General features: G+C 32.3%; 1 protein-coding gene across 1 annotated transcript in view; it reads left to right on the plus strand.

Moving 5' to 3' along the window:
- The window catches only part of Mbd5 (methyl-CpG binding domain protein 5), a 405,383-nt gene that overhangs the window by 111,911 nt on the left and 268,388 nt on the right, over window positions 1-25,084 (plus strand). The window contains exon 2 of the mRNA XM_015479159.2: window positions 24,602-24,695. The gene's annotated coding sequence lies outside the window, so the exon portion shown is untranslated. The remainder of the gene's footprint in view (window positions 1-24,601; window positions 24,696-25,084) is intronic.

Raw genomic sequence — 25,084 nt, forward strand, 5'->3', positions numbered from 1 at the left:
TTACTATAATAATGCTTGAAAAAGTCCTTTTCTGATTATTATTTCTTAAAACTACAGTATTTTATCATGGACAATGGGGGTGGATTCAGCAAAATGGATACTTAAGTCCCTAAAGTCATAAAACTAGCCTTCCTGCACGTTAACAGTGTCTTACCAGTCCAAACACAAGTATTCTTCATATAGAAGCCTTCAGACATGTACCATAAAAACTATGGCAGATGTCTCAAAGAATAATAATAATTTCTCATGATTATCTCATCACTGTGGTTATTTCTTTAAAAAAAGAACTTTAGGTAGCAAGTAAATATTATAAAATGTTAAAAACTCTACTAATAAATAAAAGAAACATGACTTTTTAGACTTTTTCAGCTAGTCATAGTGGCACACACCTGAAATCCCAGCAACTCTGGAGACTGAGGCAGGAGAATCACAAGTTCCAGGCAGCCTTAGCAACTTAGCAAGACCCTGTCTCAAAATAAAAATTGTAAAAAGAGCCGGGCATGTGGCTCATGACTTAGTTGTTGGCACCCCCTGGGTTCAATCCCTGTTACAAAAAAGAAAGAAACTTTCTCACTATCAAAGTTTTATGCATGTATGTATACACACATACTAATAATACACATAGAAATAAATGTGCTAGGAAATGGACTGTATCAGATACCACTGGTGAAACTTGAAATTGCTCTTTTTTTTAAAGCAGTTTAAAATGTTCATACCCATTACTACTTCAAAAATATTCATGTTAACAGAAATGTTTTAGAACTCGATAGATGGTAATTATACAACTGAATTGTTTACCTTAAACTGATTAACTTTATGTTATATGAATTTTACCTTAATAAATTATTTTAAAATATTTATCCTAAGGAAATACTATATAAATATTATTTAATAAAGTTGTTTGGTTCAGCCTAATTTATAATAGCAAAAATTTAAAAACAGCATAAATATAATACAGAGTAATTACATATGGTCTGTCCACATACTAAAATACTATGCAGCCATTAAATAATTTTATAAGGAATATTTAATGATATGGAGAAATGCTTAAGAGAAAATTTTATATGAAAAATACTGAATACAAAATTATTGTTGGATGGTTTCTTAAAACAATCATACATAGAAAATGACTGAAAGAAAAGATTAGAAGAAAAATTTAATATTCCTTGAACTTATTTAAGCACTTTGAAGCCCTTGGCCCAGAAATTTAAGTGGCAGGTTTTCCATTAGTTGTCTTCTTATCTGTATGGTAAGACCACAAGCTATTGGGGGCTCTAATTTTGTCAGTGGCCTGTTAATTATACCCAGGGCCTTTACCCTCATGGTACAAGAGCCAAGACAGACGAAAATGTTATTGGCATACCAAATTGGAAAGTTATACTTTAGTTTATACTGTTATTTAGCTGTAAATAGGATTTCAGGTCTAGCTTGGAGCATTAACATTATTGAATAATTACTGTGTCTAATCTTATACTACATACTTTCACATTACTTATCTCCTGTAATGTAATGCTTCACCTGAAACTTTGTGAAGTACAAACTATATTTATGCCTACTTTGCAGAGGAAGAAATTGTAGAAATCTGTGTTAGGATTATTCACGTGTGATTTTTGCTCTACTACATAAGGTAATTATGCAAAAGTACAGATGTACTCTGAAACTATAGAAAATGTAATATCATGCTATATAGAATAACTGTATGTCTTAGAATCCGGTGAGGGAGCCTCCTAGAATTGATGATATTTTCATATGTGATGTGAAATATGACAGGAAGCTGTTGATTAGGATCTTTACAAGGCAGAGGGTGTATCATAGGAGAGATATTTGAGAATAATAAGCAAAGGGGTTTGTGAATTTTTTTAATTGAAAGTTATAATTAGGGATGAACTATATCTAAGCTCCTTAGAATTAGACTTTAATCTTAGTTCAAGAAAACTTAATTTGCTTTATATCAATTCTTTAAGAATTACAAAAAAAGTATTAATCTCTCTCCCTTTTGTTTGGAATTTTATTTGAACCACTGTTTTATGGTAATTTGTGTGTATGCATTTTATACTAGAAACTCTTTGTTCTCCTTAAAACACCCAAGAGCATCTAAAAACTGCCTTGCACACTGTGGGGGTTCAAAATGTTATTAGTTCAATGAGTATTAAATTAATTATCATCCTTAATGTTACACCTTAAAAGAGGAGCTATAATGTATATCTGTTGTTAACAATATTGAAGCCTAAATAACAAACTTAAATTCAATTATATATATATGCATAATTATATACAATAGAGTTAATAAAATATATCTTTGAGAACCAGGTTATATTAACAATATAAGACAGTTTTTTGGTAGGTGAGCATTGTTATTTCTTCAGGTGATTAAACTAGTGATATCTATTTATTTTCTATAACCTGTTTGGAGACATAAGCAATGTCATATCAAATCTCTATCCTTGAAGAAAGAAAAGGAAGAAAGGTAGTTAAATAGGTGGACTGAGAGAATTAAAATGTGTGCCATGTGTGTTTTTGTCCTCTCACAAGATCTTACAGTGGCTGGTCTAGTAGAGGACCTGGAATATTAGGTTCCTAGTAAACCACCAACTTTACTCAAAAGGGAAAAAAAAAAAAAAGTATGTGCTAATTAAACGCATGCCATGCAGATGAGCTGGTGTGGAATTAAACTTGTTTCACTTTGCTCTTTTACCTTTCTTGCTACATCAGTCATTTTAGAGGCAGAGGAACACTTTTTTCTTTTATCTTTTCTGTATCTGTTTTATATTGAGTAGGAGTCTCTCTGTGTTGCCCAGGCTGTCGTATCTTGAGCTCAAGTGATTTGCCTTAGTCTTATGAGTAGCTGGAACTACAGGTGTGTGCCACTGCACCCTGCAAAATATGAATTTAAGTATTGGTAGACACACTGGATACTTTTCCCTTTAGATCAGTGAGGGGTGTGTCAGCCTTCTTCACAGTAGTAAAAAATTTATATCACAAGACTGAAAGTCACTTATAGGCTGGGCATGGTGGTGCACACCTGTAATCCCAGCAGCCCGGGAGACTGAGGCAGGATTGGGAGTTCAAAGCCAGCCTCAGCAAAAGTAAGGCTCTAAGCAACTCAGTGAGACCCTGTCTCTAAATAAAATACAAAAATAGGGCTGGGGACATGGCTCCGTGGTCGAGTGCCCCTGAGTTCAATCCCTAGTACCAAAAAAAAAAAAAAAAAAAAGAAAAAGAAAAGAACAAGAAAATCACTTATAGGATAAAAACTAGGCTTGTAGTAAATCTTGTTATACTTTGCGCTATTTTTGTAATATGTTAAATGAATGCATTTTGCTTTTTCCCAGGAGGAAATTGTGATTTGAATTCTAATTAATAAATATCTAATTGAAAAGATATGTTTGAGGTGGATTTTAAAAGTGTTATTTTGTAAAGAGCTATTAGAAGTTTCACTTATTTCTTCCTTCCTTTTTCCATATATAATGTGATCAAAATAGGATATTAATATAATTTATTGAAGTGAGTTTGCTGTGATTTGAATTAAAATCTCTCTGGGACATGAACATATTAAGAACTAGATAAATATTTTTAAAAAGTATTGGGGCTGGGGATGTGGCTCAAGTGGTAGCACGCTCACCTGACATGCGTGGGGTGCTGGGTTCGATCCTCACTCAACACTACATAAAAATGAAAGATATTGTGTCTACCTAAAACTAAAAATTAAATATTAAAAAAAAAGAACTAGAAACATCTGTGTAGTTGCTTTGGTCATTGCTATCATTCTCCCATAGACTTTCTCTCTTAATCCATTGAATAGAAAATAACTGTCCCTCAAGCCACATGCAGATTTTTTTCTTTTGTAATTTGATCTTTTGAAGTTGGGGATATATTTCCACTTACAAAAAACATGTAGTAAATGGAACTAAGGTTCCTAGGAAAGTGTTCCTAGAGATCACATCAACCTAGTCATCTGTAAAAGGGGAAGTGTTGAAACATTTGGGGTCATTGTTGACAGCTATGTCACAAGAAACAAGAGGAGCCAGGAGCAGGAGCGAAGGGAATTCAGAAGGAATTCCTACTGAATAACTCAGCCTCTCATGAAGTTTTTAATTTGGCAACAATGTTTTGAACAAAGTTCTATTTTGGAAAAGCAGATCTTATAGATAATGTTATTGTACCATCATCACAAAAAATTATGTAAAGTATTTGGTTTTTACATCTCTTTCTTGATCTTTGACCTTTGCCATTTCATTGTTTAATAGGTGGAAGCTAACCCACAATAAAGGAAAGAGTGAGAAGAAAAGTATAAGTGTAATGGATTAGATAGTGAGGAATAGAGGAAAGGGAGGGGGGAAAAAGCAAAGGAAAGGCAGTGGAATGATTCTGACATAGTTTTCCTGTGTACATATATATATGAAAACAACCCAGTGAATCCCACCACCATGTACATCTATGTAATGGAACTCATAACTACAATAAGATATATTCCATACTTGTATAATTATATCAAAAAGGATTCTGCTATCATATGTAACTGAAAAGAACTAATAAAAAATACCTCTCCCATTCATAACTTTCCCTTGTCTCAATTTTCACATTTTCGTATTAATATATAGTACTAGTTTTTTATATGCCACTCGATCACATTGAAACAAAATAGGGACAAATAAAAATTTTAAAGTGTTACAAATCTTAATTTTGACACAATTGTAAACCATTTTCTGAGGAAGTACAAAGCAACATGGAAAGGCAGAGTAGAAGCCAGATATGGTTGTGCACACCTTTAATCTCACAGCTCGAGGGAGGCTGAGACAGGAGGATTACAGTTTCAGAGCCAGCCTCAGCAGTTTAGCAAAGAGCTCTAAGCAACTTGATGAGAATCTGTCTCAAAACAAAAATTTTAAAAAGGGATGGGGATGTGACTCAATGGTTAAGTGTCTAAGGGTTCAGTCCCTGATACCAAAAAAGAAAAAAGCATAGCCTGGTAGACTTTACTTCAGTTTCATTTCTACCAGGGCCAGAGTCTTGGCCTCTGTCTCAGTTTTGTTTGTTGTTATTATTGTTGTTCACTTATCTGCTAAATGAGGATAACATTGGGTCCTGAGATTTTAATAATGATTAAATAACATTATTTGGGGGGAACTATATGTCATAAATCAGAATCTTAATAAATATTAGTTGAATCCAGATCAAATTTTCATAGGTTGGAAACAGTTTTTTTTTTAAACTTTTTTTTCAGTTTTTTAACTGAAACTTTTTGTTTGTTCGTTTGTTTAGTATGGGGATTGAACCAAGAGGTGCTTTACCACTAAACTGCATCCCCAGGCCATTTTTTATTTTGAGACAGGGTTTTCCCAAGTTTCTGAGGCTGGCCTTGAACTTGAGATCCCCCTGCCTTAGTCTCCTGAGTCATTGTGATTAAATTTTTGTTCCTTCAAGATATGCAATTCCTGTAGCTAAGTTGTTATAGTTTTTTCCTATTTGTTAGGAATATGATGCAAGGCACTCTGAATTCAGACATCTGATTGATAAAGGCCTAATGAATGCAACAAATATGCTCCCTCTGGAGATGAAGGCTTCAGAGGCCTCTGAGCCTCCACGTTGCCTCTTCACCAGTACATAGCATCCACATCAAGAGGAAGGTGTTTTCCCAGGCACCAAAGCAGAAACATAAAGCACATTTTCCTACAGAAACTGTGATATGAACAGGATCATTTTGTCATATTTTTTCTCCTAAAATTACCATAATTAAACAATTGCAAATTAAACAAGTATACTTTATATCATATAACAAAGGGACCTCACCTAGATCTTCCTAGTTTATGGATATCTGTAGTCTCCTTGCCCTTCATTCTGAGCCAGCAATTTGAAAAAGGCAAACTTAATTCAACCTGTTTCATTTCCAAGCCAACAAACTAGATACCCAGGTGATCTGTTAATGAAGCAGTATTGTTGCTTTAAATTTTTTACTGGATTAATGAAGAACCATAGAAGTTGTTTGTTTTTTTTTTTTAATTTTTCATACTCATATGTAGTTTTGGAGAATGAAAAACTTAAAAAACAATAGACAGTGGAGGGGAAAAGAAACTTTGGGCAGAGTGCTAGAGTAACTTATAAAAAAAGTATCATGTCCACTTTCCCTCTTTTTCTAAAGGTATGTCTTTTAGGACATAAGTTTTTAATCTGAGACTTTTTCTTGAGTCTCACTGTAAATGGATTTAAATCCATTTTATATTAATGAAATTGCGAAGAATGCTGACAGTTAAGGCTTATCCAAACATTTTCTCTCAAGTATTCTCTTAGCAAGAAAATTATTTAAAAGTAGAGATATATAAGTTTGATGTATGCTCATGTTGGGAGGTGGTGCAATGCTAATACTTCCCAAAGGTATTATTTATGATGAAGATGTATTATGATGTGGCTCTGATCCGAAGCTCTGTAAATTATAAAAACATGTTATTATTTTTAAATTATTCATAGAAAGGACATTTGAGAGGAAATGAGGAAACCTGGATCTTGGGCAATCTTCTGTCACTGACTCTGACCTTCAGAAATCAACCTTTATGTTCTGTGTTCTCTACATCTTGAAAATGAAGGCCACAGTTTCAAGGATTGATCTGGTTCCTTCTAACTATAAATTTCTATTTATAGCTATTTATTGTTATTAAAATTTGAGATAATATTAGTCATGCTCTATCTAAAATGATTGTTTATATTGCAAACTGTTGTTTTTAAAATATACAAAAAATACATTCTTGTTTCTTTTTCCTTAAGTGTGTATGTTTAGTGAACTATATTTCTTTTCCAGACTTCATTTTGAGAAAGAAAACCTTTTCTTAATTTAATCTTCCACCCTTCTCAGTTCCTGCTATCTCTACTTCATTAGGCCTACCCTTTCCCCAAAACCCATTCCCAGTCCTACACCCACACTTCAACACTGATAATCAAAGAAATCCATATAGTATTAGAGGTACCCTGACAAATTTGCGGGTACTGCTTTCTCTCTGCAGTAGCAATAGACTTGATGCTTTGCAGCTATATTATGAAAATGTAAGTCAAAAGAAATAAATGCCTGCATAATTGACCCCAGAAGTATGATTTACAGCATAACAGTATACTGGGAAGTGTCATTGGTTCATTTTTACACACTTACCTGCTTTCCACCTTTTCGTCCATGTTTTGTTCAAAAATTATATCCACAATTTTGTTTCATACCTACTACAAATATTGGTCTTAATACAGATATGTCATTTACATATACTTAACTTTTTAAAAAAATATATGTTTTAGTTGTAGTTGGGCACAATACCTTTATTTTATTTTATTTTAATATGGTGCTGAGGCTTGAACCAAGGGCCTCACACGTTCTAGGCGAGTACTCTACTGCTGAGCCACAACCCAGCCCTATAATTAACTTTTTTACTGATACATTTCATTTTCCAAACATTACTACTGTGTAATGAAAACACATTGTGGGCAGTATGTGAACAAAAACACACTATCTCACTGTTTTAGTCTGCATTTTTGCTATTGTGAATAAAAGATATGACCAGAACAATTTAAAAGGAGCAAAAATGTATTTAGGGCTTACATTTCAGAGGTCTTAGTCCATAGAAGGCTGGCTCCATGCCTCCAGGCTTGAGATGAGGCTGAACATTATGGCAGGAGAGTGCAGCAGAGGGAAAGGAATCACAGCATGACCAGAAAGCAGAGAGACTCCACCTCCAGATACAAAATATATGCCCTGTATCCACGCCCCCAGTGAGCCACTTCCTCCAGCCACCCCAACTGCCTCCAGTTACCACTCAGTTAATGGCATCAGGGATTGTATTAAAGCTATAACCCAATCATTTCTCCTCCAAACATTGTTGCCTTGTCACATATGTGAGATTTTGGAGTGGTATGGAGCAGTCCCCAAAAAAGGAAGTTGTAAGTTCAAGTCACAAGACTACTAAGAGGAGGGACCAAGAAAGGATTTAGACAGCTAAGGAAAAATTCAAAATTTTTTTACTAAGTTTTACTTATATGAGGAATTATCCATTCAAAGTATGTTTGAATCTTCCAAATGACTTTAAACCATACTTAAAAAGAAAAAAAAAATCACTACCTTCAAGTTAAAAATAGGAATGTTTCTATTTGCTGAAGGAATAGCTAGGCTATTGGGGTGATGCTTCATATACTTGATCCTGGTTATTATCCTTGCTATAGTTTGGGCCATTGCAGGGATCTGTAAGGACATTTCTTCAAAGAGATCATAGACTGATATTGTTTGAACATATCTTTGTCCCTTGTATCCAAGAACCTGGCTCATATATTTTTTTTAACATTCAATTTGAGAATTTGAAAACTGCCTTTCTACTGATAATACTTAGCTATTTTTAGCATACCTTCTGCTTGAAGATAAACTATTTTGTCAAAATTTTGCCAACATTCAGAGTGTCATAATCACCACTGTAATGATTATGTGTGCCTAATGATTTTGCTTTTATAGTAATGTGAATGCTCTGTACACATGCTCGTAGAGCCCCTTTCTTTTTTGTGTACATCAGCCTTCCAAGGGCCAGCTCCTGCATCTAAGCTATAAGATTGCCTTTGAGTTCCTGGAAGCCACTGGAAAAAGACATTAAGCAGTGAATGATTGGCAAACTTTGCCTTGTAAATACCCCAGCTTCCTTGGCCCTGGCTTAAGCAATTCTTAAGACATGTCTTGCAGCATGTGCCAAAATTTTCCCCATGGAATTAAGCTTCAGTTGACCTTCATGGTAGCTAGCTTAATAATATGCCCTATATTAGCTGCTGGTGCTTCTCTTATCACATTTCCACCCTCCTTCTAGTTTTTCTGAACTTCCCAAATAAATGTGTTGACTCATCCCTTGTGTCAGGGTCTGTTTCTGGGGAACCTAAAATAAGACAGCTGGGTGATTATTTATTTTATACTGTTATGATAAATTATTGAAAAAATTGACAACTATTTGGTATAATAGATTACTTTCCACATTTTATAGCCCAAAAGGATTAAAATTACCAACCATTAAATACCAGTAAGAGTTACCAAAGGTATGTGAATAAAAGGGTCTTACATGATCATCTTTTTAGTAAAATTCTAAACGCAATTTTAAAATACTAAAATCAATATGAGTAGTAAAGTCCTGACACTGGAAGTAAGGAAAAATGTATGTTTACCAAAAAAAAAAAAAAAAAAAAAGTACGTCTTTCTAACAAAGTGTTTACCGAGATCTGTGTTCTAAAATAAAACCTTAATACCCTTAAAATACTCAAACATAAATGTTTAGGAGCAGTTAAAATTGAAAACAATAAAAATGGTAAAGAAGTAAGATCCTAAGACTAAAACCTAATATTCAGAGATGTAATGTACCAAATAAACTAATAAAATATGTAACAGCTACCTTGATACTAAAAGAAGATGTAATAAAATGGCCAAATGAAAGTATTAAGAGCAATCTAAATATACTAAGAGCATTATAATGAAAATCATTGTAGCACACCAAAATATAAATTTTAAAAATAAGTCTTTCAAAGCCGGAAATGGTCACAGGGTACTCAAAATCTTAGTGTAAAAGAAAAATCAGATGTAATCTTAAGAATAAGGGCATCCTGGAGAAGGCTGAGAGCTTAACCCCTTCGAAGCAAATAAGCCTGTTCTCTTCATCTCTGGGGAAGGTTCCAAGCAAGAGCATAGTTACTGGCAATAGATCAGTTTTAGAAGCCCAAGCCAGTACCAGACTAAGGTTGGTAGGCCAAAACCAATTTGAAACTATGTTAAAAAATAAAAAAGCTCTTCCTCTGAAAAAAAACAGAGATCAAGCCAATGTCAGGGATCCCAGGTCCTGCTGCATTTTTCATCCTCTACATAATAGTCTGTAAAAGCTGATGATATATATGTAGATTAGAAAAGGAAAGGTAACTTATCAGGAACATTAACTGTGATGAAACTTGGATAACATTTAAAACCTTTGACAATAGGCATTTTACTTTATATCTTCATAAGTCTTGTCTGTTTCAGCTTGCTTTTTCTCAAGCCACTGTATGTAAGATAAATCCAGTATACCTTTTTTGTCTTTTGCTCAGCTTGACCAGTTTTGTCTTTATCACACATTGAGAAGCTATCATGTATTTACTAAAATGACTTTATTATTTAAAAATCTTAGCATTTTACCATTCACACAACTCCAATGCCAGTATCATATTGGGATTAGGAAGGGACTTACAACATAATTATCTGGGTCCCATCCTGGTTCTACCACTAAATAGTGGCGTGACCTATAGCATTTTAGTTGACCTGTTTCCCTTAATTCCCTCATCTGTTAAGTGAGGATGGTAAAAGCATATTAACTATAAAACATTGTTTGAGGACTAAATAACTTAAATATGCAGTGTTTAGAATAGTGCCTGGTGAATAGAAATGTGCGCTCTCTCTCTCTCTCTCTCTCTCTCTCTCTCTCTCTATATATATATATATATATATATATATATATATGTATGTGTGTGTGTGTATACACACACATTTTTTATGTGGTACAGGGTGTTGAAACCAGGGCCTCTAACCATCCCCAGCTTAATGTATGTTAATTTTTTCATGTCAAGAATAGTATATTCTGGGTAAAATTAGAAATTAGAATTTGTAAAATTATTATGATACAATAATAACATTTATGTAGTGATTATCATGGGGAAATGCATTCTAGTTATTACACTTAAGTCTTCAAAAATCAACCTTTGAAACATCATGATTTTTTTCCGTATTTTTTATTGACACATTATAGTTGTACATGACAGCGAGATTTGTTTTTATGTACTTGCACATGCACATGATATAAGAATATAATTTGGCCAATATCATTCCTCAGTATTTCTCATTTCCCTTCTCTCCTCCCTCCTTCTGATTCCCGATGATCTCCCTTTGATTTTCATGAGATTCCATCCACATTTGTTTCCCTTTTTCCCCTCTAGCTTCCATATAGGAGAGAAAATATACACAATCCTTGACTTTCTTAGTTTGGCTTATTTTGCTTAAAATGATGTTCTCAAGTTCTATTCATTTTCCTATGAATGACGTAATTTAATTCCTCTTCATGATGAATAAAATTTCGTTATGTATGTATACCACATTTATTCATTCATCCATTGATGAACACCTAGGTTTATTCCACAGTTTGTCTATTATGAATTGTACCATTTTAAATGTGGGTATGCCTGTATCCATACAGAATAATGACTTTAATTCTTTGGAGTAAATACTGAAATATGATATAGTTGCCATGTGGTGGTTCTTTTCCTAGTCTTTGGAGGAGTCTCTCATACTGATTTCCATAGTGGTTGTACTAATTCACAACCCTACCAACAATGTAAAAGTATCCCATTTTCTCCACATCCTCTCCAGCATTTACTTTTGTTCACATTCTTGATGACTGTCATTCTAACTGGATTGAAATGAAATCCCAGTGTGGTTTTGGTTTGAATTTTCCTAATTGCAAAGTAATGTTGAACATTATTTTCATTTATTTGTTGATCATTTGTATTTCTTCTTTTGAGAAATGTCTGCTTAGTAGTTTATTTGCCCATGTGAGGGTTGTGTTTTGTTTTGTTTTTGATGAAACAACACAATTTTTGCTTATTTTTTCATGTAGTAATTACTGTTTCTAGTAAGGAAACAAAAGTAAATGTTAGGCTACTATATGCTAATAAATATTTTACATCATTTTGTGTAATCCACAACATTCCTAGTAGATAGGTATAATAACTTCATTTCAAAGAAGGAAGTGGAAATTTCTAAAAAGTTCTTTTGGTTTATCTAGATAGCAGAGTTACTGTAATGTATCCTGTCTAACTCTAAACTCAAATCTGCTATTACCTCTGTTTTACTAACAGGAGACATTCAAAATACATAACTGGGGTCACACAGGAACCACTCAATCAAAGTGGATGCCAGAGTCCTTGAGGACCCCTCCTGTACCAGGTGTTAGCCTTCTTAGGAAACACGAAGGAGTCTTCATGGAGGAGGGTTTCCTAGCAAAAGGGACTATGGAGAACTTAGAGTAGTGGCCATTATCCAATCAAAATGGTCATTTTGATATACTTAATATTATAACTGAGAATATGAGATTTTGTTTTTATATTAATTTTAAGCAACATTTTTAGGAATAGACATAATTAAGAATTCCTTCCTCATGAGTTTTGCAGCTAAACTATTACTACAATAAGTATATCATCCTGTTTCATTTATATTGATTGATTAATGACCAGTTAACATAGATTATCTTTATTTATATTTAACCATCTTTACAAATTATGAGGTACTAGGGAATGAACTTGACCAAATTATGTTACATGCATGTATAAGAAGCAACCGAAACCACTAATATTTATCATCTTGTGTCTTTTTTTTTTATTAAAAAAAATTGAATTACAGATTTTAGGTAATGAAAATATTGTTTCTTCACCCACTTGTAATACACTATATCAGAATTAAACTGATTACACTGTTAATTCTAATACTTTGCATTTGAATCATGAAATTACCAATATTTGACATTTTTTACAATAAAAAGATAAGCCTCATCTGACACAACCCTGTGTATAGGCATACATTGCCAAAATATTGGTTACTTTAAATGTAATTTGTTTTTATTATTTTCTCTAGGTATGAATTGAATATTTCATTTTATATTTGCCTCAATTGCTATGGTTAGGTATTCTCTGTAGTAGCCAGCCAATGAATAGATATTTTACATATTTTATATTCAATATTGACTGAAAATGAACCCACCATACTGTTTCACTTCCACATATTGTTTTGTGATTTCTTTACCAAGTTAAAACTCTATTATATATATTTAAATAGGGTACATTTTATTATAGTATCTTTTATATCTGTCAACAGTATCTATAGCTATATGCTCAATAGTAAGAAATCATTGGAAGACCATAGCATTAAAAATGATAGCCTCATAGGGAACTTTTAGTTTTTGATTAATTTTAAGCAGTATTTAAAGCTGTTTGTGAGAGATGGTATTGTGACTTAAGTCACTCATTTAGACCAAAATGGCTGACAACATGTGGTTTAAACATTTGAATAGTTACTTTTATGCATGTTGGTTCAGTTCTTTATAAACACAGAGAGATTGACCAAGTATCTGGAAATACTTCACATTTTATTTCTATAGCTTTTGAAATTCTAAAGCTATAAAATTTAAAATAATATTCCTTTTTTGCATCTCAAAAAAATGTTAACAGGACAGTCCTGTCATAAAAAGTATGAGAAACAAGAGTCATGCAGAAGTATTTAAGGTTACACTTACTCATATTCAGATTTCATTTTTATTTCTCAGTCATCTAACACCATCAATAAGATCCTCATCTTTTTTTATTCCTGTAGATAATTAGTGTAATCCAGATAAAATGGTTTACTCTTGCATTAGTGTGTTTTTTCTCTATTAAGACTTCATTATTCAGAAGGTTAACATAATATTGAGCTATTCTTGGTAGAATTTGAAATATTGGTCTCATTTGGTGAAAGATAGTTGTTTCCAGAAATGATAAAATCAGGCATTTTTGCTGGCTCACAGAATTCCTTACATAATATGATTTCTTTTACTGTTATAAGTGTTTGAACTAAAATTTTGCAGAAAGTCAGAGCCTGGTGTTTTCCCCCAAGTGCTATCTGTTTTGACACTCAAAGACATTAACTGACCTCCTTTTCCAACACCACTGAGGATAATCCCATACTCCATTTTTCTGTGTATTTGCATTTTTTCTGCTTCCCATTTTATTTTTTCAGTGTGTTGACATGTCAGAACTTATATATACTTCTTGCATTTCTCCCTACTACTTTTTATGCCTATTAGAAATTACAGTAGATTTTGTGTGGATTATACAGGAACTTATCTACCTCCCTACCTACCTTTCTTTCTTTCACATTCCTTTCTTTTATAACTTCATATTTTCCCAGCATGCAGCTACTTGGTTGTTTGGTTTTTGTTTTCTGTCAGTATAATGGTTGGATATGTGGTGTCCCCCAAAAGTCCATGTGTGAGAATGCAAGAATGGTCAGAGGCAAAATGATTATTAAGCAATGGCTTTAGCCCCTGATACAGATTAACTGGGTGGTAATTGTAGGCATTTGAGGTGTGGCTAGAGGAGGTAGGTCACTGAGGTTATGCCTTTAGGGTTTTTATTGTGTACCTGGTGAGAGGAGTTCTCTGTCTTCTTCCTGATGGCCATTAAATTTGTCATTATAATAGTGTTTTGCCTTATGGTACTAGTGTTTTATGGGTCTAAAAATACCATTACCATTAACATATAGAAGTACCTACTTTCCTCCACCACACTCTTCCACCATGATATTCTGCCTCATCTGGAACCAAAGCAATAGAGTTGGCCATCTGTGGACTGAGCTCTCTTTAACTTTTCCGCCTCTAAAAATGTTTTTATCTGAGTCTTTTGGTTACAGCAACATAAAATATTACTGAAATAGTCAGCCATGTTGGCAAATAAAATTTTTAAAAAATCATCTCTTGAAGATTTATTTCCAATAATAAGAGTTCGTCTTTTTCTGTGTATTGTTGGCTTAGTGTAATCCAGATAAATACTTGAGGGGTAGTAACTTAAATAGTCACTTTGGCTAAAAGATGAGCCTCATCACCAGATGTCCTTTAGTGTAACATTCAACAATAGATGAGGGTGTGAAAAAATGTATAGGGTGAGTTTGGTGAACATTTGCAGCTGTAAGGATGGTTGCATAGGAGTAACATCAAAATATACATTTATGTGACTTACATACTGGAGCTACTAAGAATTTCACTATGACACTTGGTAACTTGGAGAAATCCTCAGAGAAGAACCTGTTCTATTTTAGAAAGAGATGTCCCAAAGAACAGGTATCAGCAAGGAGAAGAATATGCTTGATTTCAAATCCCTTCATTATCAGAAGCTTTCCTGGTAGATTAAGTAAATTAGGGATTTGTGGGATTCACTGAGGCATGTAAACAAAGTAGTCTAAAACTAATTTCAGATAATCTTAAATTTATTTAACTCTTCTTACATATTATAAAAAGATTGTTTTTATCTCATTTTCAATGTCATAAATACTGTAAGAAAGGGGTTAACATTACAGAACATTTTTAGTATGATTTGACCTTTACATGTAAGCAATTTATATGCTACATTTTTTTAATTTATAGCTTTGTTTTATAAAGCTACTCCTTTTGATACTCCAAAAGAATAGTTTGTAGGTACATACTTTTTAAAAAATGTATTTATTTAAAATTTTCTATAAGCTAATTCAAATGTATCTTCCCTCTAGTTTTCCCTCAAATTAACAAATACTAATTAGTTAATATTATCAACTTCATTGATTTTGTTTTTATAATGGAAGCATCTTCTAAAAAGACTTTCTGAGATCTGATATTATCTGCTTTAATTTCTACAATATCCTAGTCATTTTTTCATTTCCATACATTGCAATTACTTTTTGACCTAGTATCATTTTTGCTACCAAAATGTAAATAAGCATTATGCTTTATATTTTGAATCTGATGTTGTTTTTTGTTGTTGTTGCTGTTGTTATTGTTGTTTTAAGGATTTGAAGTATATTTAGAATAGCTCGATGAAATTTGTCATTATAATAGTGTTTTGCTTTACAGTACTAGTGTTTTATGGGCCTAAAAATACCATTACCATTAACATATTTGACACTATTGTGGCCCTTCCTTAGGACTTCCTAATTTTTGTCAGTCAAAACAAAAGTATCTCTCACTTTCTATGCTTCTCTCTCTCTCTCTCTCTCTCTCTCTCTCATCTCAGTTCTTCATTTCTTTATCTTACTTTCTTAACTCAGCATCATAGTCTCATTTTCTCTTTCATCATCAACAAGAAATCTTGTGCTTGAGCTAAAGAATTCTTTTGCGGTTTTTAAATTTGCTAACTTTTTTGTTTTGTCATGTTAGCCTTCCAACAATTTATAATACTTATTTTTAACTCTCTATTTAGCTAAAAATATTAGTTAATAGTATATTGATGCTTATATTTTGCCATGTTGCTTTAGAATTTTTTTTTTTTTTACAGTTCATGATATTCTATTAAATGATTATAATTTCAGTTTTGTGCCTCTAAGAGGGGGCACTATAGCTTTGGTGTTTAATTTGTGTGCGCCTTTGCTTTCTTGTTTGCTTATACAGTTTCTAGTGACTAAAATCTTGTAGTTGGAAGGGACCTTTAAGGTTATCATGATTCAGGGAATTTAAATATACCCTCTGATGCTTAAATTCCTTCTTTGATACCCTTGTCTCTTCTCTAGTAATTGTATTTATATTTTTAGCAAAATCCTAAATAGTGTAATTAGCAGTGGTTGTCACTATTGAATTTCTTCTCTTCTTTTTCCTTTTATGTAGAACTTTCTAGCATAAAAAATATTTAATTTCTAGCATTCTGGAAATGTAGATAATTCCCTTTGATGATCATATGACAAAAAAATGTGATGTTTGGTTAAAAACTGAAGATGATGTCAATGATTGTAATTTTTTAAGGAAGCCATAAAAAAGAGCTTGCTGCTCATGGCATTTGCAGATAAATGGTTGGAGTTAGAGAAGATAATGCTAAGTGAAGTTAGCCAATCCCCCCAAAAAACAAATGCAGAATGTTTTCTCTGATATAAGAAGGCCAATTCATAGGGGGGTAGGGAAGGGGAGTATGGGAGAAATAGATGAACTCTAGATAAGGCAGAGGGGTTGGAGGGGAACGGAGGGGGTAGGAAGTTAGCAAGGATGGTGGAATGTGATGGACATCATTATCCAAAGTATATGTATGAAGACACGAATTGGTGTGAATATACTTTGTATAAAACTAGAGATATGAAAAATTGTGCTGTATATGTGTAATAAGAATTGTAATGCATTCCGCTATCATTTATTTTTAAAACATCAATTTAAAATTTTTTAAAAAAGAGGTTGCTGCTGTAGGAAAGGGGAACCTGGAATTTCAAACTGTGTTCCATTGAAAAGAGATTTGCTGTTAGAAATGTATAAGAGAAACCAATGAGTCAGGACTCAAGAGTGACTAGAAAAGAACTTGAGAATATATGAAAAAGCATTTACATAATCCTAATTATAAGCTTAAAAGGATGCAAACATTTGGATGGAGGAGATAGCAAGGTCACTGACATATATATATATATATATATATAAATATATATAAAATATTATTCCAAATAATTTTATAAGTATTTCTGTGAAACTGCCCTAGAAAAATATCTGAAAAGTTCTAGTGAACAGGAAAGAATAAATGGAAATGATTACTAAAGTTAAGATACATGAATTGTTATTGATCATGTCTCATTTGCTATCCCTTCTGAAATTTTTGTTTCAGTGACTCTAAACCTATTAACATGGACTTTCATGTTCATTCATCTCAATTCCCAATCCTTTTTTATTTGTAATATATTCAGCTTTTCATTCTTAAGTTTTGAATTAATAATTTTCAAAAATATTATTTTTGAAGTCAGGTAGAGTGTATATAGAATTAAAGAATGAGTAACTAGCCCATTCACTGGGTCCCAACCTTATTAGCTCATTAATTGTCCCTCATGTCAGCAAACCCAAGAAGATAACAAGGCTAAAAGTGAATTTATTATGGCCATAATGTTAAAATGTATTATCTTGCTAGTATATTTGGCAAAATATTGTACTTCTTTCTCTCTGAGAAAGCTCTGAAGGTATTTGCATATAATTACATACAGAAATCACTAGTATTCCCTAAGTAATTCAGAACCAAATTCATTATTTATTCCAGCTTAAGAGATACCCTCTACAGATTCAGTGAACACTTTTAGGAAATGCTAATAGGAAAAAAAAAAACGGAGAAAAATGCTTTTATTTTACTTTCTCCAATAAAAATATTTCATTTCCTATTACTACTTTAGTTAGCCTGAGTGGTGTTAACTTTCATAGATAGAATTTCAGTTTCTCTGCACTTTAAATATATAAAAAGTTAGATCATATGGACATGTTACTGAAGTTAGGTCATATGGACATGTTGAAAGAAAGCTAAAGAAAAATCTTATGGTGGACAGGATTTAAAATTTCCTTTGAGTCTTTGTTCTAGAAAGTGATTTAGGGATACCTAATAAAGGACTCTTCTGTTCTTTACCACAAAAATATAAATATTGCATTAAAACCATAAAAAATAATTCAAGGTCCATTAGAAGAGTAATTTGGAATATAAATACTAATACTCTTAATTGGTACTAAACAATGACTTGAATCTCCACAAACTAAAATTTATCTGATATAAAAACAGTTGAAAAAAGAAATCTTTCATGGATAACATGATTAGAGGTCTTGTTATGCTGAAGAAATATGAAATCTTTTAAAAAACAAACATAGGCTAAAAATATTTTTAATTCTTTGAATGTTTGATTTCTGTTGAAATAAAGAACCTGAGATTTTATTTTATCTTACAATTTTTTGCTATGAGCTGTTTCCATTCAACCAAGTCTGCAATCTTTGAATTAGAAATTTTTTTTAAAGTAGCTCATTGGATCAAAATGAATGGAATCTTAAGAGATGTGGAAGTTGCATACTTAATAATGATATGAAAACAAATCACCAGGCTGGGTTTGTGGCTCAGTGGTAGAGTGCTTGCCTAGCAGGTGTAAGGGAGGCACTGGGTTTGATCCTCAGCACCACATAAAAATAAATATTGTATCCATCAAAAAAAATCATGTGTAAAAATTTGTTTACATATAGACCAATAGCTAAGAGAAGTTAAAAAAAAAGCATTATTTTTTCTTATCCAAATAGCCATAATTTAAAATTGGGATTGTAATAGTATTTTAAGATAGCATACTTTCCTAAGGGAATTGATAACATGCTAAAACCACAAATTTACATCTCAATGGCAAATAATTTTTAATGTGATTAGGCATATAAAACAATACGTTCACAAGTTAGACTAAGGTTTTTAAAATAAACCTTTAGTATCACAGAGGCTTTATTACATTGTTTACATTACACAGAAAAAACAGAATGTATATAGAACTAAATGGAGACTTCAAAGACATTTTTTTTTTGCCAGGAAGAAAAAGTTAGAAGTGAAGCATCTTGGCATTCCCTTTGCAGATGGGAAAAACCTTGCAAAGAGTTAGTGGGTGTAAACCAAAACTTGCTACAAAGATATGTTAATGAGGCTTCTAGAGCTGTGGGAGATTTTAATTTATTTAATGGGTCCTTCTGGAAATACCTTTGTTAATTTTACTGTGGGACCTTGGGCAAGTTACCTACCTCTCTCCAGTTTCTTTAAGCATAAAATTTAGATGAGAATAACACTTCTTAGGATTGTTCTCAATAAATGTAAGCTAGTAATGATGAATTGAAATGTAAGGAAGAAGTTTTAACAATTTATATGAAACTTTGGTGGTAATTAATCATAGTATACACAAACTTATATTTTTTAATTGTTAGAAAATAATGTAATAGATTGATTTTTTTCTGATGTAGAGCATTATGTGTAATTTACAAAGCCATTGGTTCCTATTAAAATATATAGGGAAAAAATTAGTTATAAAATATATTGATTTTAACTTGCCAGAAAACCAGAGACCATTAGGAGTGCAGTCATGCAAAGAAATAATAATTTCCAAACTAGGTAAGGAAGATAAGTGGTAAAATTTAGTAGTCTTTTGGTTATAGAGGTCACCATAATTGTTATGTATAGCAAAGTCTCAGGTAGCTTTGTTTATTAAAATTATCTTTTTCTGATGGGATCTTAAAAGGTATATATATGAGAATATATTATATTTCTTACAAAATATTTATGGACCTGTTTATAAGATTTTTCAAAACTAAAATGTTAACAGCCTTTTTAATGTTAGTGTACATGTGTTCTAGAGGGAAATGTTTCAAGACGTTTTCTATAAAAATTTTGCCTTTTGTATTTCAGTAGGAAAAAATGATATTATACAAGTGTATCCCAATTCCCCATGCCACCATGAATTTTAAAATTTAAATTCTGAAGCTTTGAGGTCATATCTCTAGTTATAAATGAGGTTTAAAATGAGTTATAAATGAGGTTTTTAAGTATTGCATTATAGTATTGCATTAAGTATTGCATTTTTAAGTATTGCATTATAGAATATAGCCTAGTTTTCTATTTCTATTTCTATTTTTACTGATTATCTACTATACCATTTACTTATGAGGGTAGCAGGGCTTACAAAGTCTATAATTTGTAAACATTATTTTAGTTTTTCTACATTGAATTATTGCCAAAGTTATGTTTACTTTCTGTTCAAAAATCAATGCTAAACCAGTAGGTTTGGTGATTGATTATCTTTTAAGTTTAGAAATGTAACTTTTAGACATCAAGTAAAAAAAGTAGAGACCAATATCTTTGATATACATAGATGCAGCAATCCTTAATAAAACATTAGTAAATCACATTCAGTAGCACATTAAAAAGATATTAAATACACCATGCTCAAGTGGGTTTTAGCCCAGAGATGCAAGTTTGCTTCAAAATATGCAAATCAATTAATAAAATTCACCTCATAAGTATAACTCAGAACAATAATCATATGATCATCTCAATAGATGGAGAAAAGGCCTCTAATAAAATCCAGCAAATATTTATGTTTAAAATGTTGGAGAAACTAAGGATAGAAAGAACTCACCTCAACATTATGAAGGCTATACATGACAAACCCAAAGCGAACATAATACTGAATGGAGAAAGATTGAAAAAATTTCCTGTAAAATCAGTATTAAGGCAATGATGTCCACTCTCACCACTCCTTTTCAATATTTTTTTTTGAAACTCTAGCCCTAGAAATCAGACAAGAAATTAAAGGGATATAAATGAAAACAGGTCAAATTATCTGTTACTGCTAATGACATGTTCCCATATCTAGAAGACTCAGGAAACTACCTGAAGTTAAATGATTTCAGGAAAGTAGCAGAATACAAGCTCAATAGCATACATCAATAACTTTCCTATACCCCAACATCAGTTGTGCTGAGAAAAAAATCAAGAAAACTACTCCATTCACAATAACCTAAAAAAAAAAAAACAAGAAAGAAAGAAAGAAATCCAACAACAAAAACCTTGGGAATTAATCTAACCATGGAAGTAAAATCTCTTTACAATGAAAATTATAGAACACTGAAGTAAGAAATTGAAGAAAACCTTAAAGATGGAAAGTTATTCCATGTTCTAGAATAGGCAGAATTAATATTATCAAAATGGCCATATTATCCAAAGTGGTATATAGATTCAATGCAAACCCAATCAAAATATCCATGACATTCTTCACAGAACTAGAAAAAAAAATAGTCCTGAAATTCATTTTGAAGAAAAAAAGCCCAGAATAGCCAAAGCAGTCTTAAGCAAGAAGAGTGATGCTAGAGAGATCATAATGCCTAATCTCATATTACAGAGCTATAGTAACAATAGACACAAAGAACAGTGGAATAGAAGATACAGAGACAAACCCACATACTTACAGGCATCTGATTCTTGACAAAGGTGCCAAAAATATATATTGGAGAAAAGATATCTTTTTTAGCAAATGGTGCTGGCAAAACTGGATATCCATATATAGAAGAGTGAAACTAGATCCCTATCTTTCACCCTGCACCAAAGTAAAATCAAAATAATCAAAGACTTAGGAATTCGACCAGAAACTTTGCAGCCTCTAAAAGAAAGCATATATCAGTACTCCAACATATCGGTGCCTGCATCAACTTTATTAACAAAATCTGTAGCTCAAGAAGTAAAACTAAGAATCGGTAAGTGGGATGGCTTCAAATTTAAAAGTTTCTGCACAGCAAAGGAAATGATTAAGAGCATGAAGAGGGCCTACAGAAAGGGAGAAAATCTTTGTAGCTGCTCTTCTGATAGGGGATTAATATCCAGGATATTATAAAGAACTCAAAAAGCTTAACACCAAAATAAATAAATAAATAAATAAAAACCAATAAATGAACAAAAGAACTAAACAAGCATTTCTCAAAACAAGAACAGATGGCCAACAAATTTATTTTTAAAATGTTCAACATCTCTAGAAATCAGGGAAATGCAAATCAAAACTGCATACAATGTCATCTCACTCCAGTCAGAATGGCCATTATTAAGAATACAAATAATAATAAATATTGGAAAGAATTTGGGGAGAAGGTACACTCATACATTGTTGATATGACTGAAAATTATTCCAGTCAGTCTGGAAAACAGTATAGAAATTCCTTCAAAAACTGGGAATGACACCACCATATGACCATGCTATCCCATTACTTGGTCTTTGTACAAAAGAATTCAAATTGGCATACTCTAGTGATATAGCTACCTTAATGTTTATAGCAGAGCAATTCACACTTGTCAAATAATGAAACCAAACCAGATGCCTTTCAATATGATAGATTAAGAAAATGTGGTATATGTAACACATGGAGTTTTACTCAGCCATGAAGATCAAAATTATGGTATTTGCCAATAAATGAATAAAGAACATCGTGCTAAGTGAAATAAGCCAAACTAAGAAAATTAAGGGTTGAATGTTTTCTATAATATATAGAAACTAGAGCAAAATAAGGGGAAAGGGGACAGGGTCAGATATCATAAAGATATAGAGATCAGTGGAGTAGAAGGAGATCGAGAAATAGGAAAGACGGACCAGAAAGAGGAGGAAATGTGGAATGGATTTGACAAGATTACACTATGTGCTTGTTTAAGTATACCACAGGGAGCTCCACCTTTATGTATATCTATAAACACCAATTGACAATAAATAAACAAATGAGTGAAAGGAAGACCAGTAGAGTAGAGGAAGTAGAATAGGGTGAAGGAGAAGGGGAGAAAAAGGAGGAATACTGGGGATTGAAGTGGAATAAATTAAATTCCATTCATGTATGATTTGGTCAAAATGAATCCAACTATTACGTATAACTCTAATTTACTAATGAAAGAAAGAAAACTAAAAGAAGAAATATAAAATTAAAAGTCAAAAACTGTTTTTATAAATGCAAATAATGAGTCTAGTAATAGCTTTCACAAATGCTTAGAACACTGTTTTTACAAGAAGAATAGACGCGGGGTTTTTTGTTCTTGTTTTGGGGGTACTGGGGATTGAACTCAAGGGCACTCAACCAGTGAGCCACATCCCCAACCCTATTTTATATTTTATTTAGAGACGTGGTCTCACTGAGTTGCTTAGCACCTTGCCTTTGCTGATGCTGGCTTTGAACTCGAAATCCTCCTGTCTCAGCTTCCCACTGGGATTACAGGTGTGTGTTACCATGCCTGGCTAGTAGACCTGTTTTATAAAAACCAAGGATACCTGTAAAAAAAAAAAAAAGAGAGAGAGAGAATCTGTGACCTCAGACTATTTCTCACAAATCAGAATCTCTGGGTATGTCACTTGAAGGTCTATATTTTGAAGTACTACATTTAGTCCTTAAATGTCTTATAGTGAGATTTCCTGCAACTACCAATTAGATCATGCTTGGATCCATGTATTGTCATGTATCACATGGTTGTTGGAGTATATTTGTGTATGTTTGTGTGTGTGGTGAAATTTTTGAAGTCATTTTGTATATTTAATAGATTAACAAGTGTCAGTATCATAAACTTCTGTAGATGTTTTATAGAATTTAATGTCTTATTAATATGTAGAAACTAAGCCAATAGTTCCTGTGAGATTGTTTCTAAACCAGAAGAAAGGATAACCTTCCTTAATTAACTTAAAAAAAGAAAAACCTAGGTTGGTTAAAACATGCCTATAATTTCAGCGACTCTGGAGGCCACGGTAGGAGAATCTAAGTTTGAGGCCAGTCTCAGCAACTTAATGGAGCCCTAAACAGCTTAGTGAGACTGTATCTCAAAATAAAAATGGCTAGAGATGGGGCTCAGTGTTTAAGCACCTCTGGGGTCTATCCCTGGTACCAAAAAAAAAAAGAAAAGAAAAGAAAAACTAGGACCCGGCTCCCACTCTGTAATAATTAAATCAGAATATCTAAGAATCAACTGACTTAATTTATTTTTAAAGTGCCTCAAGTGCTTTCAGTGTACAGCTGCAGCTAAGAAATAGAAATCTACACTAGTGACCAAAAAGAACAATGACAACACTAATTCAAAAATCATTTATGTTTGGCTTGAGAATCTGTAGTACTCAAAACCATATATTAAAGATATTGCACAGTAGGGTCCCAATCCTTTTTCCTTAACTGCATTGTCAAGCAATCAAAATCGAGTTTTTGGGGCAAAGAACATTCTCTCTGAAGAATTTTCTCTTAAAAAGACCTTTTCTGCTGTTTTCCTAAGTTGGTGTAATGTGCTGAATGAGAAGTTTAAGTGATAAGGATATTCATGAGAACAGAATATTGAACTTGTTGATTTCCGTTCTGATTTTGGTTCAAATGTAATCAAGAATATATTTCTGTAATAACTTTGAACAAGGAAAGTATTTCCTATGGTGGGACAACGTTTATATAGGAGATCAGAATCTATGTATTTATAATTACATTTATTTAAAATTTTTCAAAGATTTTCTCTTGTATTTAAAATAAATGAAACTACTTATAATTCACATTTTCTTATGCTTTTTTTCTAGATGATCCTTGGAGATGTCATTTTCTGCATATATGAAATAGATCTTGAAGGGTTTATGGTTTACAGACAAAATCTTTAGAAGTTAGACACTCAAGGTAAGTAATAACTAAAGCCTCATAAGTAATTGTTAGGGTTATCTGATTATAATTTCAACTTGTAAATTTGCTTATTTTTTATAACTGGCCTAATCTAACTGACTCACATCTACATCCATTTATATTCAGAAACAATTTTTATGCCTTAATACCATCTTAACAGGAAGTATCCTATTTTGTTTATAATAACCAATTGATTAAAAATTACATGTTGTTATGGAGGGAGAAAACCAACTATAAATAATAATTGAAGTAGCTTCAATGAAACCCATGAGCACATTTTACAGAGTATAACTTGAAAAAATAAAACAAATCTACTGTCATCCACTGTTTTCTTTTTCATATATATATATATATATATATATATATATATATATATATATATTATT

Source organism: Marmota marmota, unplaced genomic scaffold (genome assembly GCF_001458135.2).
Source record: "Marmota marmota marmota unplaced genomic scaffold, marMar, whole genome shotgun sequence".
NCBI classification, from domain to species: Eukaryota; Metazoa; Chordata; class Mammalia; order Rodentia; family Sciuridae; genus Marmota; species Marmota marmota.